At 37.4% G+C, this 20,809-nt stretch overlaps 1 pseudogene; it reads right to left on the reverse strand.

Moving 5' to 3' along the window:
• Window positions 1-997: 997 nt before the first annotated feature.
• Window positions 998-20,688, reverse strand: LOC147358744 (olfactory receptor 5G29-like; annotated as a pseudogene).
• Between the last annotated feature and the right edge of the window lie 121 nt (window positions 20,689-20,809).

Raw genomic sequence — 20,809 nt, forward strand, 5'->3', positions numbered from 1 at the left:
ATCTTTCTAGATAAAAATAGGAAGAATGTATGTTTCCCCTTGTCATAACTTAGTCTACGTTTTAACAATTCTTGTAATATTTGTTTTATATTGGAGTATGTTTGATTAACAATGTGTTAATTTCAAATGTGCTACAAAGTGATTCAGTTATACACATACGTATATCTATTCCTTTTCAAATTCTTTTCCCATTCAGGCTATTACAGAATATTGAGCAGAGTTCCCTCTGCTATACATAGGTCTTTATTGGTAATCCTTTTTAAATATATTTTAAATATAGTAGTGTGTATAGGTCAATTCCAAACTCCCAAGTTATTCCTTCCCCCACCCACCTTTCCCCTTTGGCAACCATAAGTTTATTTTCTAAAACTGTGAGCATGTTTTTGTTCTGTAATTAAGTTTATTTGTACCATTTTTTTTTACATTGTGCATATAAGTGATATCCTATGGTATTTGTCTTTCCCTCTTTGACTGTCTACACTTACTATGATAATTTCCAGGGTTAGTAAAATGATGTTGGAAATTTTTACAAGACTGACAATTAGTGATGGTAGTTTCATATCTGGATAAACTTAATATTTTGTATACCATTCAAATTTCATATTTGCATTTTCACATGTTCAACAATTGTTGACTCACTTTCCATTGCTCAGCTTTTACCAAGGTCCAAGAAACCTTTATTAATTAACTCTGGTGAACTTTCCCTTATATCATTTGATTTTCTGGAGAAGATTAGAATGTTTTCACACATAGAAGAATGCATAAATGTTCTTCTGGATTATGTTACATTTATACTATATATATATATATATAATATTTTGTATTCCCTATTATTTTCCAAAGGAGAAGACTGAAGAAAAAACAATATAAACAGTAGTTTCAGTATATACAACTGTCAGACCTAGAGATTAAAAAGAGTCTATTTCTCAGTCCAGTATTCTTTGTACCACACATAATCAAATCAACATTTTTGATGCAGCACAATTAGAATTACATTTTATCCACCTTTAAAAATAGTTTTCTTTTCACACTTCCTACTGAATGAATTCTTCACCTCTTTGTTCCTCAAGCTGTAGATAAGAGGGTTCAACATGGGAGTTGCTGCTGCTGCTTCTGCTAAGTCGCTTCAGTCGTGTCCAACTCTGTGCGACCCCATAGACAGCAACCCACCAGGCTCCCCCATCCTTGGGATTCTCCAGGCAAGAACACTGGAGTGGGTTGCCATTTCCTTCTCCAATGCATGAAAGTGAAAAGTGAAAGTGAAATCGCTCAGTCGTGTCTGACTCTTTGTGACCCTATGGACTGCAGCCTACCAGGCTCCTCCGTCCATGGGATTCTCCAGGCAAGAGTACTGGAGTGGGTTGCCATTGGAGTTAATATCATGTGAAAAAGGGAAATCATTTTACTGATATCTAAGGAGGAACTTGAGCTAGGTCGAACATAAATGAAGAAAAGAGTCCATATAGGATGGAGACAAGTGTCAGGTGAGACGAACAAGTAGAGAAAGCTTTTCTCCTTCCATCGGCAGTCTGGATGCTCAGGATGGCCACCAGGATGCAAACACAGGAGACTGTGATGATCAGGCCACTGAGTATGCCTATTGCTCCAGCCAAGGTGAAAAGTGAACATTTAATCACTGAGGTGTCTGTGCACACTAGGGAAAGCAGTAGTGAAATGTCATAGAAAAAGTGATTGATAACATTTGGACCACAGAAGGGTAAGCAAAACGTCAGTGTGGTATGGGTCATAGAGCTTATAAGAGCCACAGGATAAGGGCCTATACACCAGCTACAACCAGACCATCTGGGACATAATGAGTGTGTACAACAAGGGCTTACAGATGGCTGTATATAGATCATAGGCCATGGAAGCCAGCAGGAAACATTCAGTGGCCACAAAAAGACCAAAGAAAAACATCTGTGCAGCACAACCCATGAAAGAGATGCTCTTTCTCTCCACAAAGATATCACACAGCATCTTGGGGGCAACGGAAGGAGAGGAACACAAGTCTACAAAGGACAAGTGGCTAAGAAAAAAGTACATAGGAGTGTGGAGTCTGGGATCAATCCATATGAGAGTGATCATCCCCAAGTTACTCCCTAGCGTGACAAGATAGACAAAAAGAATGACAAATAGGGCAATCTGCTAATATGATCTGTGAGGCCCGAGAAAAGAAATTCAGTCACTGCTGTGTGATTCTGATCTTCCACTGGTCATTTGTAACCTACGTAAGAAATAAAAAACACACGTTTTTTTTTTTTAATCCAGATCAGATCAGATCAGTCGCTCAGTCGTGTCCGACTCTTTGCGACCCCATGAATCGCAGCATGCCAGGCCTCCCTGTCCATCACCAACTCTCGGAGTTCACTCAGACTCACGTCCATCAAGTCAGTGATGCCATCCAGCCATCTCATCCTCTGTCATCTCCTTCTCCTCTTGCCCCCAATCCCTCCCAGCATCAGAGTGTTTTCCAATGAGTCAACTCTTCGCATCAGGTGGTCAAACTACTGGAGTTTCAGGTTTAGCATCATTCCTTCCAAAGAAATCCCAGGGCTGATTTCCTTCAGAATGGACTGGTTGGATCTCTTTGCAGTCCAGGGGACTCTCAAGAGTCTTCTCCAACACCACAGTTCAAAAGCATCCATTCTTCACCGCTCAGCCTTCTTCACAGTCCAACTCTCACATCCATACATGACCACAGGAAAAACCATAGCCTTGACTAGATGAACCTTTGTTGGCAAAGTAATGTCTCTGCTTTTGAATATGCTATCTAAGTTGGTCATAACTTTCCTTCCAAAGAGTAAGCGTCTTTTAATTTCATGGCTGCAGTCACCATCTGCAGTGATTTTGGAGCCCAGAAAAATAAAGACTGACACTGTTTCCACTGTTTCCCCATCTATTTCCCGTGAAGTGCTGGGACCGGATGCCATGATCTTCGTTTTCTGAATGTTGAGCTTTAGGCCAACTTTTTCACTCTCCTCTTTCACTTTCATCAAGAGGCTTTTTAGTTCCTCTTCACTTTCTGCCATAAGGGTGGTGTCATCTGCATATCTGAGGTTATTGACATTTCTCCCAGCAATCTTGATTCCAGCTTGTGTTTCTTCCAGTCCAGCGTTTCTCATGATGTACTCTGCATATAAGTTAAAAAAACAGGGTGACAATATAAAGCCTTGACAAACTCCCTTTCCTATTTGGAACCAGTCTGTTGTTCCACGTCCAGTTCTAACTGTTGCTTCCCGACCTGCATACAGATTTCTCAAGAGGCAGATCAGGTGGTCTGGTATTCCCATCTCTTTCAGAATTTCCCACAGTTTATTGTGATCCACACAGTCAAAGGCTTTGGCATAGTCAATAAAGCAGAAGTAGATGTTTTTCTGGAACTCTCTTGCTTTTTCAATGAACCAGCAGATGTTGGCAATTTGATCTCTGGTTCTTCTGCCTTTTCTTTTTTTTTTTTTTTTAGCTTTATTTTTTTTAATTTTATTTTATTTTTAAACTTTACATAATTGTATTAGTTTTGCCAAATATCAAAATGAATCCACCACAGTTATACATGTGTTCCCCATCCTGAACCCTCCTCCCTCCTCCCTCCTCATACCATCCCTCTGGGTCGTCCCAGTGCTCTAGCCCCAAGCATCCAGTATCGTGCATCAAACCTGGACTGGCATCTCGTTTCATACATGATATTTTACATGTTTCAATGCCATTCTCCCAAATCTTCCCACCCTCACCCTCTCCCACAGAGTCCATAAGACTGTTCTATACATCAGTGTCTCTTTTGCTGTCTCATACACAGGGTTATTGTTACCATCTTTCTAAATTCCATATATATGCGTTAGTATACTGTATTGGTGTTTTTCCTTCTGGCTTACTTCACTCTGTATAATAGGCTCCAGTTTCATCCACCTCATTAGAACTGATTCAAATGTATTCCTTTAATGGCTGAGTAATACTCCATTGTGTATATGTACCACTGCTTTCTTATCCATTCATCTGCTGATGGACATCTAGGTTGCTTCCATGTCCTGGCTATTATAAACAGTGCTGCGATGAACATTGGGGTACACGTGTCCTTTTCCCTTCTGGTTTCCTCACTGTGTATGCCCAGGAGTAGGATTGCTGGATCATAAGGCAGTTCTATTTCCAGTTTTTTAAGAAATCTCCATACTGTTCTCCATAGTGGCTGTACTAGTTTGCATTCTCACCAACAGTGTAAGAGGGTTCCCTTTTCTCCACACCCTCTCCAGCATTTATTATTTGCAGACTTTTGGATCCCAGCTATTCTGACTGGTGTGAAATGGTACCTGATAGTGGTCTTGATTTGCATTTCTATGATAATAAGTGATGTTGAGCATCTTTTCATGTTTGTTAGCCATCTGTATGTCTTCTTCGGAGAAATGTCTATTTAGATCTTTGGCCCATTTTTTGATTGGGTCATTTATTTTTCTGGAGTTGAGCTGTAGGAGTTGCTTGTATATTTTTGAGATTAGTTGTTTGTCAGTTGCTTCATTTGCTATTATTTTCTCCCATTCTGAAGGCTGTCTTTTCACCTTGCTAATAGTTTCCTTTGATGTGCAGAAGCTTTTAAGTTTAATTAGGTCCCATTTGTTTATTTTTGCTTTTACTTCCGATATTCTGGGAGATGGGTCATAGAGGATCCTGCTGTGATGTATGTCGGAGAGTGTTTTGCCTATGTTGTCCTCTAGGAGTTTTATAGTTTCTGGTCTTACATTGAGATCTATAATCCATTTTGAGTTTATTTTTGTGTATGGTGTTAGAAAGTGTTCTAGTTTCATTCTTTTACAAGTGGTTGACCAGTTTTCCCAGCACCACTTGTTAAAGAGATTGTCTTTAATCCATTGTATATTCTTGCCTCCTTTGTCAAATATAAGGTGTCCATATGTGCGTGGATTTATCTCTGGGCTTTCTATTTTGTTCCATTGATCTATATTTCTGTCTTTGTGCCAGTACCATACTGTCTTGATGACTGTGGCTTTGTAGTAGAGCCTGAAGTCAGGTAGGTTGATTCCTCCAGTTCCATTCTTCTTTCTCAAGATCGCTTTGGCTACTCGAGGTTTTTTGTATTTCCATACAAATTGTGAAATTATTTGTTCTAGCTCTGTGAAGAATACTGTTGGTAGCTTGATAGGGATTGCATTGAATCTATAGATTGCTTTGGGTAGTATACTCATTTTCACTATATTGATTCTTCCAATCCATGAACATGGTATATTTCTCCATCTATTAGTGTCCTCTTTGATTTCTTTCACCAGTGTTTTATAGTTTTCTATATATAGGTCTTTAGTTTCTTTAGGTAGATATAGTCCTAAGTATTTTATTCTTTCCGTTGCAATGGTGAATGGAATTGTTTCCTTAATTTCTCTTTCTGTTTTCTCATAATTAGTGTATAAGAATGCAAGGGATTTCTGTGTGTTGATTTTATATCCTGCATCTTTACTATAGTCATTGATTAGTTCTAGTAATTTTCTGGTGGAGTCTTTAGGGTTTTCTATGTAGAGGATCATGTCATCTGCAAACAGTGAGACTTTTACTTCTTCTTTTCCAATTTGGATTCCTTTTATTTCTTTTTCTGCTCTGATTGCTGTGGCCAAAACTATGTTGAATAGTAAAGGTGAAAGTGGGCACCCTTGTCTTGTTCCTGACTTTAGAGGAAATGCTTTCAATTTTTCAACATTGAGGATAATGTTTGCTGTGGGTTTGTCATATATAGCTTTTATTATGTTGAGGTATGTTCGTTCTAGTCCTGCTTTCTGGAGAGTTTTTATCATAAATGGATGTTGAATTTTGTCAAAGGCTTTCTCTGCATCTATTCAGATAATCATATGGTTTTTATTTTTCAATTTGTTAATGTGGTGTATTACATTGATTGATTTGTGGATATTGAAGAATCCTTGCATCCCTGGGATAAAGCCCACTTGGTCATGGTGTATGATCTTTTTAATGTGTTGTTGGATTCTGATTGCTAGAATTTTGTTAAGGATTTTTGCATCTATGTTCATCAGTGATATTGGCCTGTCGTGTTCTTTTTTTGTGGGATCTTTGTCAGGTTTTGGTATTAGGGGGATGGTGGCCTCATAGAATGAGTTTGGAAGTTTACCTTCCTCTGCAATTTTCTGGACGAGTTTGAGCAGGATAGGTGTTAGCTCTTCTCTAAATTTTTGGTAGAATTCAGCTGTGAAGCCGTCTGGATCTGGGCTTTTGTTTGCTGGAAGATTTTTGATTATAGTTTCAATTTCCGTGCTTGTGATGGGTCTGTTAAGATTTTCTATTTCTTCTTGGTCGAGTTTTGGGAAGTTGTACTTTTCTAAGAATTTGTCCATTTCTTCCACGTTGTCCATTTTATTGGCATGTAATTGTCGATAGTAGTCTCTTATGATTCTTTGTATTTCTGTGTTGTCTGTTGTGATCTCTCCACTTTCGTTTCTAATTTTATTGATTTGATTTTTCTCCCTTTGTTTCTTGATGAGTCTGGCTAATGGTTTGTCAATTTTATTTATCCTTTCACGGAACCAGCTTTTGGTTTTGTTGATTTTTGCTATGGTCTCTTTTGTTTCTTTTGCATTTATTTCTGCTCTAAGTTTTAAGATTTCTTTCCTTCTACTAACCCTGGGGTTCTTCATTTCTTCCTTTTCTAGTTGCTTTAGGTGTAGAGTTAGGTTATTTATTTGACTTTTTTCTTGTTTCTTGAGGTGTGCCTGTATAGTTTTGAACTCTCCCCTTAGGACTGCTTTTACCGTGTCCCACAGGTTTTGGGTTGTTGTGTTTTCATTTTCCTTCGTTTCTATGCAAATTTTGATTTCTTTTTTGATTTCTTCTGTGATTTGTTGGTTATTCAGCAGCGTGTTGTTCAGCCTCCATATGTTGGAATTTTTAACAGTTTTTCTCCTGTAATTGGGATCTAATCTTAGTGCATTGTGGTCAGAAACGATGCTTGGAATGATTTCTATTTTTTTGAATTTACCAAGGCTAGCTTTATGGCCCAGGATGTGATCTATCCTGGAGAAGGTTCCATGTGCGCTTGAGTAAAAGGTGAAATTCATTGTTTTGGGATGAAATGTCCTATAGATATTAATTAGGTCTAACAGGTCTATTGTATCATTTAAAGTTTGTGTTTCCTTGTTAATTTTCTGTTTAGTTGATCTATCCATAGGTGTGAGTGGGGTATTAAAGTCTCCCACTATGAATAATGCAATAAATGAAATTAAAAACACTCTGGAGGCAACAAATAGTAGTATAACAGAGGCAGAAGATAGGATTAGTGAATTAGAAGATATAATGATAGAAATAAATGAATCAGAGAGGATAAAAGAAAAATGAATTAAAAGAAATGAGGACAATCTCAGAGACCTCCAGGACAATATTAAACGCTACAACATTCGAATCATAGGGGTTCCAGAAGAAGAAGACAAAAAGAAAGACCATGAGAAAATACTTGAGGAGATAATAGTTGAAAACTTCCCTAAAATGGGGAAGGAAATAATCACCCAAGGCCAAGAAACCCAGAAAGTCCCAAACAGGATAAACCCAAGGCGAAACACCCCAAGACACATATTAATCAAATTAACAAAGATCAAACACAAAGAACAAATATTAAAAGCAGCAAGGGGAAAAAAACAAATAACACACAAGGAAATTCCCATAAGGATAACAGCTGATCTTTCAATAGAAACTCTCCAAGGCAGGAGGGAATGGCAAGACATACTTAAAATGATGAAAGAAAATAACCTACAGCCCAGATTATTGTGCCCAGCAAGGATTTCATTCAAGTATGAAGGAGAAATCAAAAGCTTTTCAGACAAGCAAAAGCTGAGAGAATTCTGCACCACCAAACCAGCTCTCCAACAAATACTAAAGGATATTCTCTAGACAGGAAACACAAAAACGGTGTATAAGTTCGAACCCAAAACAATAAAGTAAATGGCAAAGGGATCATACTTATCAGTAATTACCTTAAACCTTAAATGGGTTGAATGCCCCAACCAAAAGACAAAGACTGGCTGAATGGATACAAAAACAAGACTCCTACATATGTTGTCTACAAGAGACCCACCTCAAAACAGGGGACACATACAGACTGAAAGTGAAGGGCTGGAAAAAGATTTTCCATGCAAATAGGGACCAAAAGAAAGCAGGAGTAGCAATACTCATATCAGATAAAATAGACTTTAAAACAAAGGCTGTTAAAAGAGACAAAGAAGGTCACTACATAATGATCAAAGGATCAATCCAAGAAGAAGATATAACAATTATAAATATATATGCACCCAACATGGGAGCACCGCAGTATGTAAGACAAATGCTAATAAGTATGAAAGGAGAAATTAACAATAACACAATAATAGTGGGAGACTTTAATACCCCACTCACACCTATGGATAGATCAACTAAACAGAAAATTAACAAGGAAACACAAACTTTAAATGATACAATAGACCAGTTAGACCTAATTGATATCTATAGGACATTTCATCCCAAAACAATGAATTTCACCTTTTTCTCAAGCGCACATGGAACCTTCTCCAGGATAGATCACATCCTGGGCCATAAAGCTAGCCTTGGTAAATTCAAAAAAATAGAAATCATTCCAAGCATCGTTTCTGACCACAATGCACTAAGATTAGATCCCAATTACAGGAGAAAAACTGTTAAAAATTCCAACATATGGAGGCTGAACAACACGCTGCTGAATAACCAACAAATCACAGAAGAAATCAAAAAAGAAATCAAAATTTGCATAGAAACGAAGGAAAATGAAAACACAACAACCCAAAACCTGTGGGACACGGTAAAAGCAGTCCTAAGGGGAGAGTTCATAGCAATACAGGCACACCTCAAGAAACAAGAAAAAAGTCAAATAAATAACCTAACTCTACACCTAAAGCAACTAGAAAAGGAAGAAATGAAGAACCCCAGGGTTAGTAGAAGGAAAGAAATCTTAAAACTTAGAGCAGAAATAAATGCAAAAGAAACAAAAGAGACCATAGCAAAAATCAACAAAACCAAAAGCTGGTTCTTTGAAAGGATAAATAAAATTGACAAACCATTAGCCAGACTCATCAAGAAACAAAGGGAGAAAAATCAAATCAATAAAATTAGAAACGAAAGTGGAGAGATCACAACAGACAACACAGAAATACAAAGAATCATAAGAGACTACTATCGACAATTACATGCCAATAAAATGGACAACGTGGAAGAAATGAACAAATTCTTAGAAAAGTACAACTTCCCAAAACTGGACCAGGAAGAAATAGAAAATCTTAACAGACCCATCACAAGCACGGAAATTGAAACTATAATCAAAAATCTTCCAGCAAACAAAAGCCCAGATCCAGACGGCTTCACAGCTGAATTCTACCAAAAATTTAGAGAAGAGCTAACACCTATCCTGCTCAAACTCGTCCAGAAAATTGCAGAGGAAGGTAAACTTCCAAACTCATTCTATGAGGCCACCATCCCCCTAATACCAAAACCTGACAAAGATCCCACAAAAAAAGAAAAGTACAGGCCAATATCACTGATGAACATAGATGCAAAAATCCTTAAGAAAATTCTAGCAATCAGAATCCAACAACACATTAAAAAGATCATACACCATGACCAAGTGGGCTCTGCCTTTTCTAAAACCAGCTGGACATCAGGAAGTTCACAGTTCACATATTGCTGAAGCCTGGCTTGGAGAATTTTGAGCATTACTTTACTAGCGTGTGAGATGAGTGCAATTGTGCGGTAGTTTAAGCATTCTTTGGCATTGCCTTTTTTGGGATTGGAATGAAAACTGACCTTTTCCAGTCCTGTGGCCACTGCTGAGTTTTCCAAATTTGCTGGCATATTGAGTGCAGCACTTTCACAGCATCATCTTTCAGGATTTGGAATAGCTCAACTGGAATTCCATCACCTCCACTAGCTTTGTTCATAGTGATGCTTTCTAAGGCCCACTTGACTTCACATTCCAGGATGTCTGGCTCTAGGTCAATGATCACACAATCGTGATTATCTGGGTCGTGAAGATCTTTTTTGTACAGTTCTTCTGTGTATTCTTGCCATCTCTTCCTAATATCTTCTGCTTCTGTTACGTCCATACCATTTCTGTCCTTTATTGAGCCCGTCTTTGCATGAAATATTCCTTTGGTATCTCTGATTTTCTTGAAGAGATCCTTAGTCTTTCCCATTCTGTTGTTTTTGTCTATTTCTTTGCCTTGATTGCTGAAGAAGGCTTTCTGATCTCTTCTTGCTATTCTTTGGAACTCTGCATTCAGATGTTTATATCTTTTCTTTTATCCTTTGCTTTTCACCTCTCTTCTTTTGACAGCTATTTGTAAGGCCTCCCCAGACAGCCATTTTGCTTTTTTTCATTTCTTTTCCATGGGAATGGTCTTGATCCCTGTCTCCTTTACATAAGCACATATAAAATAGTCTTTTAAACTAATTGTAGTTTTTTTATTCTAATCTAGATAGGTGGCAGTTACAGAAATAGCATTAGACTGGTTGACAATATTTCTAGGGACTAGACCCTATCACTTGAGCACAGATCCTGTAAAATTGGACAAGTTCATAGTTGATCTTTTTGGATTCAGCATTCTCTGCCTTCAAGAGTCTAACTGCAATATCAAAAACTCCCATGGGTTCTAAAATTGTATTCGATATGAGATTCAATCTTTGTATTTCATCTTTATTGCATGATAGGATAAGAACACCCCCTAAGAATACAGTTACCAGTGATATTGTAAGACACAAAAGAAAATTTAGATCTTGATAACAGACACTGGGATAAGCTAAGTAGAACAGAAATAAAACACTTTCAGTTCCTCTACTGATGGAATGAATAGTGTCATTTGGATATTATGAAGACAACATTCATATCTGTGTATATTAATCTATCCCCTTATGAAAAGAAAGTATTCAAAAGGTAAATGTATACAACTGCCAGAGTGTTATTTAGCATGAAGAATATTATGTTGTAACACATGACAATTATATTTATGTTTATGTAGGGTTTCTTGAAAATAGAGACTGGATTCATTTACTCTTTGACAATTCTGAAGATAGGAGTGGCACAAAAAGAAAAAGGATTTAAAATTGGGGTTAGCATGAAGAAAATTTCACCAACCATATAATTTGAATAATGAAATATAATGCCTTTCGAGAGACTTAGATGCCCTGCTTCCGAGATTAATTAATCTGTCAAACAACACATAACAGCTTTTTATGGAAACTATATTAAAAAACACCTGCATTAAGCTCATCTGACTTAATCTCTAGATGATTTCTACTTATAATTTTTATAAATGTATAAATATATTCTGTTAACCAGAATAATAAGATTATTTCCAAAATTTTATAATATTTAAAAATTATTTAAGACATAGATTATAACAGGTAATATCTCTGTTATTAAGAAAATGTGTATAATGTCATATGTTTAAATTTTTTATTTAGACTCAATTTTTGCATGCATGCATGCTAAGTCATTTCAGTCACATCTAACTCTTTGCAACTCCATGGGCTGTAGCTCAGCAAGCTCCTCTGTCCATCAGATTCTCCAGGCAAGAATACTGGAGTGGATTGCCACTTCCTCCTCCAAGGGATCTTCCCAAACCAGGGATCGAACCCTCATTGCCTATTATTCTGCTTTGGCAGGAGATTTTTTACCACTAGCACCACCTGGGAAACCCTGACACCATTTTAAGGTAAATATTATTTTTCTGACTCATCAATTGAGGAAGATGATACCAAGCTGTTATAATTACAGTAAGAAGCCCAAAGTGTATCAGTATCCATAGCAAAGATTCTAGTTTCAAATCATGTGTATAATCAACTCACTTACCTCTATAAGTAAAACAAAACATACCACATTTTGAAGATACAATAATTAGGATGTGGAACATGAAATGCTATGGTATAAAACAATAGTTTAAAAAAGTCTACATCTCTATCTTATTTTTATAATTTAAGAAATTATCTATAGGATTCATTTTCACAAGGCAATTGCCTATTAAATGTCAACTAATAATGTCAGTTGTTATTTTTAGGAATTTAAACTTGGTTGCGGAGACAGGACTTAGAAAGAAAAGGAAAACTTAAATTTCAGAGAGGTCCAAGATGAAACATGCCCTAGGGTTTCAGAAGAAGGAAGGGTCACTGTGAGCTGAAGTGGTTGGTGAAATTTCTCATCTGAAATGTTTCTCAAAGCATAGCTTTCAGGCAGTGGTTGTGGATATTATGGGCATTGCAGGCAAGTGTGTGTCGTGAGGGTAGGATGCCACACCTGCCACTAACCAGCATATGAACCTGAACAGGACATATATCCGCTTCTGCAAACAAGGAGAATGATCTCTATGCACTTTCCATTTCTGGCATCTATTACCTTAGAATTCTTCTTGGACATTATGCTATCTCTATCATGTTTAAAAAAAAAAAAAAAGTTCAGTTTAAAAAGTCAGAAGATTAGTTGCTTAGTGCTCTGAAAAGCTGGACTAAACACCAAAGAGCACTCTCTTTGGAGTACTTGGGATGGTGAGTTTTATATTCCCTAAATCTCCAAGTTCATCCAAAGTCTTTCCACTATATTTCAAATTTTCTTTTCATTCCCAAACTATGGAATACTCACTTCATTAAAAGAATTGTTTTTCCATTCACTGCTTTAAGAGGAATAGCAAAACCCAGGGATTTCTGGTTTCCATCAGAAAGTCAGTGTGGAAGATTTAATTCCCAGCTTGGTAGTCAGCTTCTGCAACAAGCACGATGCCCTCAACACTTGGTAAGGAAGATAAGTCTGGATGTTGATGAGTCTGCGGATCAAGAGATGCACCTTGTCCTGAATACCGACTCACATGCAGCACAATTAAAGGATGCATGTCCCTATAGTTTTAACTGCTCTAAAGCCAGGTCTCAGAAGAACTAAACCTCAAGAGTGTACACCTGAGGGACAAAATTAAAGCACTATCATTGGACTTTGTGCCAAGGTTGTTTCCAAAATAATGTCTTTTCTCAAATAGAAGATTTCTGAGGAGGGGGAAAAATGTTTTTCCCCCTTTAGATACTCTTTGAAAAAAACAGGACCTCATTTGCATCCACAGAGAAGGCAATGGCACCCCACTCCAGTACTCTTGCCTGGAAAATCCCAGGGACGGTGGAGCCTGGTAGGCTGCCGTCTATGGGGTCGCACAGAGTCGAACACAACTGACTCGACTTAGTAGCAGTAGCAGCAGCATTTACATCCATAGAGAGTGATGAGCTAAAAAACTGAGCACCGACAGAGATGAGTAGTGCTCTGCCTGGATCCTGAAGCCTAGGTTCAAATCACAGCTCCTTGGCTTGTCCCTTTGAGCTAGTGGGGTTTTTGCTTTTTTTTTTTTTTTTTTTGTATATTTTCTATTTGTTTTTAACTATCTGTTCCTCAGTATCCTTATCTATAAAATGGGGATGATGGATAGCTTGCTCACACTGAAGAATTAGATGAATTATTACATACAAAGCACTTACAAGATCACATGCCACATAAGCACTCATTAATGCCTAGAAAAAAAGATTCTATGTTTTATAAAAATAATTTCCTGAACATCACACTGTTTTGATTAGGTCTTTGATTACTTAAGAATTCCATCTTGGCTAGACTTACAAAAAAAAAAAGACTATGAGAGAAATGCAGTCTTTTAGTTTTACTACATGAAAGTAAGATTCTCTGTTGGCTGAGACACTAAAGCATCTGCCTGCAATGCAGGAAGCTTGGATTTCACCCCTGGGCTGTAAAGAGAAGGGAAGGGAATGGATACCCAATGGGAGAAATATCAATAACCTCAGATATGCAGATGACACCACCCTTACAGCAGAAAGTGAAGAAGAACTAAAGAGCCTCTTGATGAAAGTGAAAGAGGAGAGTGAAGAAGTTGGCTTAAACCTCAACATTCAGAAAACTAAGGTCATGGCATCTGGTCCCATTACTTCATGGCAAATAGATGGGGAAACAGTAGAAACAGTGGCTGACTTTTTCTGGGCTCCAAAATCACTGCAGATGGTGCTTGCAGCCATGAAATTAAAAGACGCTTGCTCCTTGGAAGGAAAGTTATGACCAACCTAGATAGCATATTCAAAAGCAGAGACATTACTTTGCCGACAAAGGTCCATCTAGTCAAGGCTATGGTTTTTCCTGTGGTCATGTATGGATGTGAGAGTTGGACTATAAAGGAAGCTTAGCACTGAAGAACTGATGTTTTTGAACTGTGGTGTTGGAGAAGACTCTTGAGAGTCTGCAAGGAGATCCAACCAGTCCATCTTAAAGGAGATCAGTCCTGGGTGTTCATTGGAAGGATTGATGTTGAACCTGAAGCTCCAATACTTTGGCTACCTGATGGGAAGAGCTGACTCATTGGAAAAGACCCTGATGCTGGGAAAGATTGAGGGAGAGAGGAGAAGGGGACAACAGAGGATGAGATGGTTGGATGGCATCACTGACTCAATGGACATGGGTTTGGGTGGACTCCGGGAGCTGGTGATGGATGTGGGGCCGAGCGAGCTGTGGTTCATGGGGTCGCAAAGAGTCGTACATGACTGAGCGGCTGAACTGAAATGAACTGAACCCACTCCAGTATTCTTGCCTGGAGAGTTTCATGGAGCCTGGTGAGCTACAGTAAACAGGTTCACAAAGAGTCAGACACAACTGGGCAACTAACACTTTCAAAGTGAATTTAATAGATTTTTTTTGTTAGAAACTTCCATGCCAAATCATTAGAAATAAACAAGGTCTTTTCCTACCATACAAGCTATAGTATTAAGATAGAAATAATAACAGAACAATTTTTCTCACTGTAATAAGTCTAAAATTTTGTAATCTTGTCCCTTGACACCAAATTTTGCAGTGTTAAGTAACGAGGTTTCACATTTTTGATAGAAAGCTTAAAATCAGAGAGGGGATTCTTTTTTTTTTTTTTATTGCAATGTTGTTTACAATAATGAAGATAGCCAAGACATAGAAACAATCTACATGTCCATCAGCAAATGAAAGAATAAAGAAGATGTGGTACATATATACAATGGAATATTACTAAGCTATTAAAAAGGATGAAATAATGCCAATTGCAACAACATCGACTTGGAGAATCTCATACTAAGTGAAGTAAGTCAGACAAAGACTTATATGATATTGCTTATATGTGGAATCTAAAAAGCATGATGCAAATGAACTGATTTATAAAACAGAAACAGACCCACAGGCTTAGAAAATGAATTTAAGGATACCAGGGTTAAAGGGTAGAGAGACAGATGGACTGGGAGTTTTGGATTGACATGTATACACTGCTATATTTAAAATAGATAATCAAAGAGGACTTACTATATAGCACAGAAAACTCTGCTCAGTATTCTGTAGTAATCTAATTAAGACTTTGAACTGCTAAGTCACTTCAGTCATGTCTAACTCTGTGCCACCCCATAGACAGCAGTCCACCAGGCTGCCCCATCCCTGGGATTCTCCAGGCAAGAACACTGGAGTGGGTTACCATTTCCTTCTCCAATGCATGGAGTTTGAAAGTACATGTATAAATGAATCACTTTGTTGTACATCTGAAATTAAGACAACACTGTTAATCAACTATTGTGCATGTTCAGTCACTCAGTTCTATCAGACTCTGTGACACCATGGCCTATAGCCTGCCAGGCTCCTCTGTCCATGGGTTTTACAGGCAAGAATACTGGAGTGGGTTGACGTTTCCTCCTCCAGGGGCTCTTCCTGACCCAGGGATCAAATCCATGTGTCCTGTGTTTCCTGCTTTGGCAGGTAGATTCTTTACCACTGAGCCAGCTAGAAAGCCTGTTAATCAATATACTATACTGTACTCCAATATAAAATAAAAATTGAAAATAGTGCTAATAAAATGCTTAGAGAAACTTATGGTGTGAAACTTCAAGCTACTGAAGGGCCAACTTTGTTTTGATGGCATAAACCAACCAGTGCTTCTTCAGGATTCTGTCACCTTCCCAGGAGAAGACCAGGCTTGGCACATAAGAAATTGGTGGTCATTAACTGCTTGCCTTTGTAATAAAATAACTCGCCTCTGAAATTTATTCTTTTTTTAATTAGGAAATTAAAGATTTTTTTAAATTGAAATATAGACTGACCTACAATATTACGCTTGTTTCAGATGTATAGGGCTTCCCTGGTGGCTCAGCTGGTAAAGAATTCACCTGCAATGCTAGAGATCTGAGCTCGATCCCTGAGCTGGGAAGATCCCCCGGAGAAGGGATAGGCTACCCACTCCAGTATTCTGGCCTGGAGAATGCCATAGACTCTATAGTCCATGGGGTTGCAAAGATTCAGGCAAGACTGAGTGACTTTCAATTTCAGATGTGTGTTATATTATGTTGCTATCTGCCTACATTATGAAATTATCACTATGAAGATATGTCTAGTAACCATCTGTTCCTATACAAAGTTATTACTTTGTTATCGACTATATTCCTTATGCTCTGTATCATATCACCATGACTTTTATATAACTGGAGGTGTGTACCTCAATCCCCTTCACCTATTTCGCCCACTCCTTTCAGCATCTCTCCTTCTGGCATTTACCCATTTGTTCTCTGTATCTCTGAGTCTGTTTTTATATCGCTTTGGTTTGTTTGTTCATTTTATTTTTTAGATCCCATGTATAAGTGAGATCATGCAGTATTTGACCTAACATGACACCCTCTAAATCCATTCATGTTGTCACAAATGGGCACTTCATTTTTTATGACTGAGTAGTATTTCATAACGTGTATGTATATATATACATATTTACATATCCCATCTTCTTTATTCATTCATCTGTTGAAAGGCATGTAGGTTACTTTCATATGTTGGCTACTGTAAATAATGCTACAATAAATACCTTTTCAAATTAGAGTTTTTGTTTTCTTCAGGTAAATACCCAGAAGTGAAAATCCTGGATCGTATGACAGTTCTACTTTTAATTATTTGAAAAAATTCCATAGTGTTTTCCAAAGTACAATCTATAGTAGTTTTCCAATCTACAATGCCACCAACAGTGCACGAGGGTTCCCTTTTATCCACATCCTTGCTAGTACTCGTTATTTGTCATATTTTTCATATTAACCATTTGGATAAATGTGAGGTGATGTCTCACTGTGGTTTTGATTTGCATTTCCCTGATGAATAGTGAGGTCTAGAGTTCTTAACTGAATTGATCTTTAAATCTGTAGCCAGTCTTTACAGGACCATATATGAGCTCAAGTCTTAAGTGATCTGTTCTTCTTGGAGTTCTTTCTTGAATTCAAGGGGTAAATGAGGACTAAAATTTCTTAGAGCAAACCATTCCAAAAGGATAGTTTTCTGAAATTCAGTTTCCAAATTTTATTGGAAAGTGTTTTCTGTCTCTTTGTGTTAGAAATTCGCCGAACCATATATGTAAATAGATTGAGTTAATTCAGATTATTGAAATTATTCAGATGAAGCAGTGGCAGATTAACTATTATAAAAATCCAAGCTTTCACCACATTAAACACTAATGTTTTTGTTTGTTTATAATATATGTAGAAAATTTTGTTTAGGTTTTGTAATTCTAACAACTTATCTTAGTAAATTGTTTGACTAGTGCATTCAGCAGATTCTTGGAATGGGATCCTGGAATCAGACCACTCACAGACAAATGGAAATGAGAGTCCATTGTTGGTGGAATGAGGTGGTCATAACCATCAGCATGCCCTAGCACAGCATTACTACAACTCACCAGCACCGAATTGGGATAGAGTACAGTTGAAAACTGTGCATTGGCTTTGGCAATTTTTTCTAACATGTGAGAACTATTGAGAGCAGTGGTAACCACTGCACAATGAAACTGACACTTGTGAAATTCCACTAATATGATAAATGATGAGAAAATAACATTTAGGCCGGGTAATTTCCAACTCAAGGATGTAAGAGCAGAGAAGGTATTGGGTGACTGTTTCCTGAGAAGGCATGTCTTCCACTAAAGGAATTTTTTAAAGACACTAATGGAAGGGACTCGAGTTTCATAAGAAACTCAGTGGTAGAAGGTTCTGTTGTGGATCTAAACTTCCTAGAGTCAATGGAGATGATAGGATTCCAGAATACTTGAAACGAGAAATTAATGCCTTCACCAAATATATAAAGGGTGCTTCAGAAGTAGTCACATTATTTCTCTATTTAATTCAGCAGTCTAGACCATCCAGAAACCAGATGACTCTAAAAGAATGCCTGTAACTGAACGACTACATGTAAAAGATGAAATTAGAAGATTTGAAGCACCAAATACAAAAATAAACACAAAATTAACTAAAGACCTAAACGTAAGACTAGATATTCTTTTTTTTTTATTTTATTTTTAAACTTTACATAATTGTATTAGTTTTGCCAAATATCAAAATGAATCCATCACAGGTATACATGTGCTCCCCATCCTGAACCCTCCTCCCTCCTCCCTCCCCATACCATCCCTCTGGGTCATCCCAGTGCACTAGCCCCAAGCATCCAGTATTGTGCATTGAACCTGGACTGGCATCTCGTTTCATACATGATATTTTACATGAGACAGCAAAAGAGACACTGATGTATGGGACAGTCTTATGGACTCTGTGGGAGAGGGAGAGGGTGGGAAGATTTGGGAGAACGGCATTGAAACATGTAAAGACTAGATATTCTAAAACTCTTAGAGAAAAACATAAGCAGAACACTCTATGACATAAATACATAAATTGCAGGAATATTTTTTTCAATCTGCCTCCTAGAGTAACAGAAATAAAAGCAAAAATAAATAAATGGGACCCAATTGAACTTAAAAGATTTTGCAAAGGAAATGATAAAATGAAAAGACAGCTTATGGAATGGAAGAAAATATTTGCAAATGATGTGACTGACAGGGGTTGACTAATTTCTAAAATACACAAACATCTCATACAGTTTAATGTAAAAAAAAATCAAATAACTCAATCAAAAAATGGGTGTGCATGCATGCTAAGTTGCTTCAGTCATGTCTGACTCTTTGAGACTCCATAGATTATAGCCATCCAGGCTCCTCTGTCCGTGGAATTATCCATGCAAGAAAACTGGAGTGGGTTGCCATTCCCTTCTCCAGGGGATATTCCCAACCCAGGGATCGAACCCAGATCTCCTGCATTGCAAGTGGATACTTTACCTCCTGAGCCACTAGGGAAAAAAATGGGCAGAAGACCTGAATAGACATTTCTCCAAAAAGGACATACATAGAGCCAACAGGCATGTGGGAAAATGCTCAGCATTGCAATTATAAAGAAAATGCAAATCAAAACTACAATGAGGTATAACCTCATGCCAGTCAGAATAGCTGTCATTAAAAAGCCTACAAATAATAAATCCGGGGAGTGATGTGGAGAAAAAGGAACTCTACTGTTGATGAGAATATAAATTTGTTTAGCCACTATATAAAACAGTATGACGGTTCCTTAAAAGCTAAAATTAAAGTTAACATAAGATTCTGCAATAACACTTCTGGGTGTATATCCAGAAGAAAAAAAAAACATAATTCAAAAAATACATGTACCTCAATATTCACTGCAGCACTATTTACACTAGCCAAGACGTGGAAGCACATTACTTGTCCATCAATGGATGGATAAACAAGATGTGATATTTATATATACAATGGAATACTACTTGGCCATAAAAAGAATGAAATATTGCCATTTGCAGCAACATAGATGGGCCTACAGATTATCCTATGAAGTGAAGTAAATAAGACAAAGAAAGGCAAATAGCATATGATATCACTGATATGTGGAATCTTAAAAGAATGTATGAAAATGACAAAAATGAATGTATTTAAAAACCAGAAATAGATTCACAGATTAGAGACATTATGGTTACCATAATGTAAGGAAAGTAAGGGTGTGAAACAAACATAACATTGTAAATCAACTATACTTCAGGTTTTTTTTTTAATGAATTAAAAAAGAAAAAGGATGCCTGTAGACTGCTTCAAGTTCCAATAAGCATTAGTACCTCTGACAGTGCTCCACAAATACAGGATACTTTAATGGAGCTCCAGTACACGGCATGCAGTCATGATTTGAGGAATGTAGTCTTTTCCATTCTGATTAGAAAAAATAAATAATCAGAAACAGTTTACTTTCATGTAAGATGAACAAAAATATTCATTTACAATATTGCTTTAAGGCTATGTTAACCCTATTTCATTCCTTGATATAGTCTGCAGATATCTGACCCCCCTCTGCATCCACTACACTTAGTGGATACAACACTTAATGTCCTTTACACTGATAACATCACATTAATATAGCAGGTCACACAAACAGGTGCTCCAATATTGGAGGTCTTGGTAAAATGCATGTGGTACCCAGTTCAAGCTCGCTCTGCTCACTACATGACAGGCCAATAAATCTGAGAGACTAGGAGTTGAAGCAAAGATTACTACTTTATTCACAAAGTCAGCTGACCGAGAACATGACTAACGACTCAAAATAACCATTTTATTGTGGCCTGGATGCTAGTTTCTTTTATAGAAAAGAGATGAGGTAGGGGGAGGTGAGGAAACAAAGTAAAAAGACCATTAATCTTGTAAATATCTCTGGAATGGCAAGACTCAGGGAGGGGATGTGTTAATTTCTTCCTTCTTGCAGCCATTCACCGGTGGACAGGGTCCCAAACAGAGGCATTTTGGTTGAATTTTCTGGCAGAGGGGTAGGGTTCCCAGGCCATTGGGTATAAACAGTATCCTTTTAATGAACAAAAGGAATGGGAAGCAACGTAAAAGTAAAAGAAACAGATCTAATGTGG

Source organism: Bos grunniens, chromosome 15, assembly GCF_055505025.1.
Source record: "Bos grunniens cultivar Pamir isolate PY7600 chromosome 15, Bosgru_T2T1.0, whole genome shotgun sequence".
NCBI lineage: Eukaryota > Metazoa > Chordata > Mammalia > Artiodactyla > Bovidae > Bos > Bos grunniens.